At 36.1% G+C, this 7,254-nt stretch overlaps 1 long non-coding RNA gene across 1 annotated transcript; it reads left to right on the top strand.

The window, feature by feature from the left end:
• The first annotated feature begins 567 nt into the window (after positions 1 to 567).
• On the top strand, positions 568 to 6,247 carry LOC104910420. The gene is made up of 3 exons (XR_793058.2): positions 568 to 669; positions 5,248 to 5,463; positions 6,070 to 6,247. It is a non-coding gene; the product is annotated as an uncharacterized LOC104910420 (long non-coding RNA).
• The last annotated feature ends 1,007 nt before the right edge of the window (positions 6,248 to 7,254 follow it).

The raw sequence follows: 7,254 nt of genomic DNA, 5'->3' as shown, positions 1-7,254 counted from the left end.
GTACGGCTTTAAAAACAGCTGATTTGCAGAGTAGTAACTTAGTAACCAAATTCTGAAAATTCATGGACTTTTATTAAAAAAAAAATTAATTCCACAGTATTATTAAAATGCATAAAACCATGTTTTTTCTTGAAAGTAATGTATGCTTAGGTGCACTGTAAGGCAGAGTACATTCAGGATATTCTCTCCAAACCATTCTGTGGCATCCACTTTAGCTCCTGGCTAAAGTGTTATTGTTTGGCACGTTATCTTTTGCTTTCATCTTCCTGTTGAACTTCTGATTTTTACACACTCACACGGGATTGTGGAAAAAACAGCTAAGGAAACCCAATTTTTATTTTCTTAATGAATATTAAAAAGTATGTTAACTCTTCACTGTTTTTATTTTCATTCGTATAGCGTAAGAAGGACTGTATTTGGGACTGCTGAATTATTTGACCAGCTATTTTTAAGTAGTTTTAAATCAAGAACATTTAAAAAGATTGTTTTCTTACTTTTTTTCTCATATGTAAATTTTATTTTATTAATATTAATATTTATTATTACTTCTAGCCTTATGTGGTGGAGATGTTAGAGGACCTAGTGGGACAATTTTATCCCCTGGTTATCCAGAACTTTATCCAAATTCACTGAACTGTACATGGACTGTGGATGTTACCCATGGTAAAGGTAAATATGTCAGTATTTTGGTTTTTATTTTTAATATATATAAGTTGATATTCTATGCTACACATGCAAATTATAGATTTTGGTTAGCCAAAGGGAACTAGAAATTTTATTGCTGATTTGTCTTTTAATTTATTTGATTCTAGTAATTCCTAGAATTCTAGATGTGTACGAGGCTTAAGGAGAGCCTAATGCTTTTTGCAGAACAATAAGTCCCTGAATTATTACAGTTCAAATAACAGACAGTGGGATGTGTGTACATTAATCCATATAGGTGAAAGAGGATGAATATTTTCTTTATGTACGTGGAAGTGCCTTAGCTTAGAGAAATATTAGCCAGAAATAGTCCCTGATATTTAGACTTCTAATCAATAGAAGAACTTGAAATGAAGAATTGAGAATGTTATTCATGTTATGGCATAAGAAGAAGTGAAAATAATGAGAGGGGAAAGGTTTAAAATATATCTCTTATCATGCAAAATTTTACATTCTGAGTAGTTGTCTACAAGGAAATGCTTGGAAAATCTTTTTATTTTGAAGAAAATTAATGGTTTCAGTTTACTGAGGTAGTTTTTGAGGGTGCCAGCATGTAAATGATAGCTCATTATACATCTATGGATTCAAGGAATAATATGGTTTAGAAATGTTTTTAACTGGTAGAAAAAAAAAAAACAACTCAAGAGAACATTTAGAGTGATAACAAGAACTAATAACTAAAGAACTAATGAGAAACAGAAGCTTTTAAAAAGAAGGTTACTTATTTGTTGAAGGTAGATATCAGTGTTAGATGGCCTAATTACCACTTACAAAAAGTGATTGCAAAATAATCACAAATAAGCAGGTAATTTTAAAATGGAGGAAACTGTTCTCGGAATATTATTTTCTATTCTATTTCATGTCTAATATAATTTGTACTTCAGAATGTCAAGGAGTATCTTGTATTGGCTACTGACTAATGATACAATTTATTTTTATATATAATATTTTGTTTAGACTGTTTCCTTTTACAAAATATAGCAGTTTAATGTCAGACTACCAAGAAAATTTATGTAACGTGTCACCACACAATATTGTGAGGTACTTTTAAAACACACATTTTTGTGTTACAACTTCATATTACTGCTACTGAATAGCAAGTGACAGTCTGCATATGTTGTATTGCTAAGAAATGCTGCTTCTACATGCACAAAAACTGTTTTCAATAATATTATCGGCAGCATATATTTATATGTTTTCATTTTACTATTTTAATAAATTAAACTTGCAGAACTCTGGAATGATTTTTCATTCGTATGCTTGTGAACTAGTTTTAAGATTGTAGGGTGTTCATTAAAAAATTGAAATTATTTTTTGTGTTTTATTTTGTTAACCAGAATAATGGAACATTGGTACTATTTCTGAAGATAAAACTAAGCATCTATCTTGACATTAATTCTTGCATTTTGTTTGTAGGTGGCGTGTAATTTAATGTATACTGAAGTGAAGTTAGTGGAGTGTCAGTGGTATATTTTAGGCAGTTAACTAATGGAACAACTAATTTACCCCTCCCTCAATGCTCATATTGTAATATTAAAAAATGACATTATAGTGTTATGAATTCGTGTCTTTAGTCAAGAATTTATTCTCTTTATTCTCTTTATTTATTCTATTTATTCTTTTCTTTTATTAAAAAGAAAAGAATTTGAGAGGTGAGGACTTGAGGCAAAATGAGAAGGAACTTGAGCATAACTTTAAAAATTACTCTGGAGATAACATTAAGTTGATGAGAACATTTTCTGCAGGAAACGAATTGTACAACTACTGTTACTATATACCTTGGGGTTTTGCTTAGAAATGTCATAGCAATCTAGAACATTGACTGAAGCATTCATTGGAGTTGAAATTTGAATACAGGGTTTGAAAAAAATTTAGTGAATTCATAGGAATTCCAATGTTTTGATTTCTTGTCATAAAACTATATTTGCATTTCTGATTTTTTTATTACAGTTATTCATGCATGAATAGGCCAAAATTAATTTGAATTGCAATAAATGCAATGACTGTGGCCCAAATTTCAGCTTCTTCTGTATATATCACATTTTTGTCCAGTTCTGTCTTTTCATATCATCTCAACACTATATACTATGTAAAAATACAATTTAAAAAATACATTTTACATCTTTGTCAATCTCAAAGTGATGTAATTTGCCTATGATTCCGAATTCAGTGTGTGATTTCTTCCAAGTTGTTGTCAGTCAGTTTAGGAGAATGAATATCATAGAATAACAGAATCATGGAATGGCCTAGGTTGAAAAGGACCAATCAAGTTTCAAACCCCTGCTATGCGCAGGGTTGCCAACCAGCAGACCAGGCTGCCCAGAGCCACATCCAGCCTGGCCTTGAATGCATCTAGGGATGGGGCATTCATAACCTCCTTGGGCCTGTTCCAGTGTGTCACCACCCCCTGTGTGAAAAACTTTCTCCTAATATTTAACCTAAACCTCCCCTATCTTAGTTTAAAACCATTCACCCTTGTCCTGTCAGTATGCACTATTGTAAACAGCTATTCCCCCTCCTATTTATATGCTCCTTTCAAGTATTGGAAGAAAGCAATGAGGTCTCCCACAAGCCTTCTTTTTTTCCAAGCTAAATAAGCCCAGTTCCCTCAGCCTGTCTTCGTAGGGTGTATGGGAACTACTGAATCACGGCCTGAAGCTCTGATTGATCCCCTGAGGTGAGCAATGGGTCAGCCCTGGGAGCAGAGGTGAAGGCAATTCACCTGTGCTGCCAGAAGGTGTGGAGCTTGGCTCTGCCTCTCCTAGACCCCTTATAAGAGCTGACTACCAGTGGGGGAGGATCTTTTTCTAGAAATTCCTCCTTTCGGAGTTTTCTAGTGAGCCCAGGACAAGAGTAAGCCTTCTATCTATTCTTTTGGGTGTAATAACCTGCTTAGCCAAACTCTCTTGTATATTTGTTAATTATAACACCTGTATTTTCGTTGATTATACATAGGGGAAGTGCTCCCGCCCTCTGATCATCTTAGTGGCCCTCCTCTGGACTCATTTCAAGAGCTCTGTGACTTTTTTCTTTTGGGGGCCCCAGGCCTGGATGCAGTACTCCAGATGGGACCTCATGAGAGCCTCATCTGTGTAGAGGGGGATAATCACCTCCCTCTTCCTGCTGGCTACCCCTTTTTTAATGCAGCCTGGAACACAGTTGACCTTCTGGGCTGTAAGTACATGCTGCTGGCTCGTGTCCAACTTCTTGTCCACCAGGAACCTCAAGTCCTTCTCTGCAAGGCTGCTCTCAAGTAGTTCTTCACCCAGTCTGTATAAACACCTGGGATTGCCCTGACCCAAGTGCAACGCATTGCACCTGGCCTTGTTGAACTTCATTATTTTCACAAGGGCACACTTCTCCAGCCTTTCTAGGTCCCTCTGGATGGCTTCCCTTTCCTCCAGTGTACTGACTACACCACTCAGCTTGGAGTTGTCTGCAAACTTGCTGAGGGTGCACTTGATTCCATCGTCTATGTCATTGATGAAGAAGTTGAAGAGCACTGGTCCTGAGACCGAGCCTCGGGGAACACTGCTTGTGACCAACCTCAACCCAGACATAGAACCATTGATCACAAAACTTTGGCTGTGACCAGACAACCAATTTTTAATGGATTGAACACTCCATCCTTCAAATCCACACCTCCCCATTTTAGACAGAAGGGTGTGGTGAGGGACCATGTCAAAGACTTTGCAGAAGTCCAGGTAGATGACATCAGTTGCCCTTTCCCTGCTCACCAAAGCCATCAGTCTATCATAAAAGGCCACCAGATTGGTTATGCAAGATCTGCCTTTGGTGAAGGCATGCTGGCTGTCTCAAATCACCTCTTTGTCTTAACATTGCTTCTAGGAGGATCTACTCCGTGATCTTCCCAGGCACAGTGGTGAGACCCAGTGGTTTGTAGTTCCTTGGGTCATCTTTTCTTCCTTTCTTAAAAATGGGAGTAATGTTTCTCTTTTTCCAGTCACTAGGACTTCACAAGATCGCCACGATTTTTCAAATATGATGGAGAGCAGCTTGGCAGCCACGTCATCTATCTCTCTTGAAAAGCTAGGATGGATATTATCTGGCCTCATGGACTTATATACCGTCCATGAGTTTCATGAGGAGGTCTCAGATTTGTTCCACTGTTACAGTAGGACGGAATGTGCTCCTCTCACCCACACTGGAGCTTCAGGGTCCTGGCAGACACGGGGAGGAGCCTGACCACCAATGAAGACCGAGGCAAAGAACTTACTGAGCACTTTAGCTTTTTCCATGTCTGAGGAAGTCATTTCTCTGTCCTCGTTTATCAGAGGGGGAACACTCTCCTTGATCTGTCTCCTCCTAGCTATGTACCTTCTTGTTATTTCTCCCTTCCCTCACCAAGTTCAGCTCTATCTGTTCCTTGGCTTTCCTGATCTTATTTCTACACATGTGGACAATAGTGGAATACCTTCATGTTATGAACCTTATTTCATAATCAAATGCATGAATTTAATCAGTGTCTTAATTACTTGTAAGTTATCAGAATGAGATGTAAATTAATTCTGCTTTTTTTAATAGGTGTGCAGTTCACCTTTTACACCTTTCATCTGGAAGATCATCATGACTACTTACTAATAACAGAAAATGGCAGTTTCACACAGCCATTAGCACGTCTGACTGGCTCAGAGCTTCCTTCACCAATCAATGCTGGTCTCTACGGAAATTTTAGAGCCCAGTTGCGCTTTATATCAGATTTTTCAATATCATATGAAGGATTTAACATTTCTTTTTCTGGTAAGGGGATACTTGGAATGTCTTCTTCCTGATAAATAAATTTTCCTGATATATAAATCTATAAAAGATGTTTAAAACTGAAGTAATGTTGATAAATGAATATACTGAATCATAGCATAATTTGTTTCTAAAGCACAGAAGTTTTAATTCAAAAAATCTCTATATCTTTGTGGATATATTTATTCTATATGATAAATAAGATAACAGTAAACTCTAAGAAACATTATTAAGCAAGGGGAAGAAATAGAACTGGTCTAATTTCAGTTAGTGAAATTCCACATGAGCCCAAGAGTCAGTCATTTAGGCTCTTATCCTATACCATTGTTTTCATTCATTCTACATGTGTGGGAAATATATATGGCTCTAAAAACCATTTTGGGTTATACATCTGAAAAATGTGCATTCAGTCACTATTTTAACTTTTAAATGCAGTAAAATGGCCAGTGTAACACTCGTGCATTCATTTTGTTTTTAAATCTGAAATCTGTACTAAAGATCAGGTGGAAATTTACAGAACTTACTAGATTGTGAGGTTACAAAAAGGTCTGATAGAAAACACAAGTAGTTTTCCCTCATACAAGAGCTGACTTGCTCTCTTATTTTCAGAGTATAATCTTGAACCTTGTGAAGATCCAGGAATCCCTCAATTTGCTAACAGAGTAGGATTTAATTTTGGAGTGGGAGATACTCTGACATACTCCTGTTCATCTGGATATCGTTTAGAAGGAACTTCAGAGATTATCTGTCTTGGCGGTGGCCGACGAGTATGGAGTGCACCTCTGCCAAGGTGTGTGGGTACGTGGTCAGCTGCTTTCATTTGCTTGTATGTGTAGTCACTGTCATGGATTTGCAGATATACAGCATGGAAAAGCATGGTAATACACCTATTAATTTGAAAGGTACTTTCATATCTTCCATATCATCTTAGTCATATTTCTTTCTTTTTCTTTTTCTTTTTTTAAAGTAATTAGTATTAGTGCTATCAGTGAACATTACAGCATTACAAATTAAAGACTCAATGCTTATTCTTCTTATTTTAATAAACTGTTTAGAAAAACTGCGTGTAAAATTAATATTTATCTATTCAATGCCTAACAATTGGCTCTTATTTGTCAGTGTAAATTTCCAAGTTACACAAAAAATTTATACATGTAATTAGATCATGTAGACCAGGTATATTTCATACAACTAGGTCCATGCATCCATGCATAGGAAAGAAGTGTACATAGACTTCCTAGGTAAGTTTAGAGTAAAATATGTTAAAAGAACAGTCATTCTGATTTGAAACAATGACAAAGATAACTCAGAGGAAATATGCTACAATAGTTCCTAGCACTCTCAACTCACTTCAGAGATAATCTATGTATGTAGCATTGACTGGAAATTTAAATTTTAACCGCTAAAATTGTCTTAGCTGAATTCTTTTTAAAGGTCTTGAGTTTCAGTTATATGGATAATGTTTTAAAATAAAAAGCTCCAAACATAACAACTTTAAAATGTAAGATAGTTATATGCCTATATATATTTTTTTACTTATGAAAAAAAACATTTACTGTATTGAAATGTTTCAATCTATGAAGGCTATTTCAAAAGTAATGCTTCCTAATTTATTATGTTAGCCTGTGACATCAGAGGCAGAGATGTTGGTGCTATGTGGCTGAACCTTCCCCCCAATATTCAGTTACATTTTGTTGCTGTGCAACAGATGGCAGCAGCGGAGTGGTGTGATAAAATGGCCTCTGACATGTAAGAGGGTATGAAGCAAAGGTGTGTCCATGCAGAAAAAAAATT

This window comes from Meleagris gallopavo, chromosome 3 (genome assembly GCF_000146605.3).
Source record: "Meleagris gallopavo isolate NT-WF06-2002-E0010 breed Aviagen turkey brand Nicholas breeding stock chromosome 3, Turkey_5.1, whole genome shotgun sequence".
NCBI classification, from domain to species: Eukaryota; Metazoa; Chordata; class Aves; order Galliformes; family Phasianidae; genus Meleagris; species Meleagris gallopavo.
This window is presented reverse-complemented; position numbering and strand designations above follow the sequence as displayed.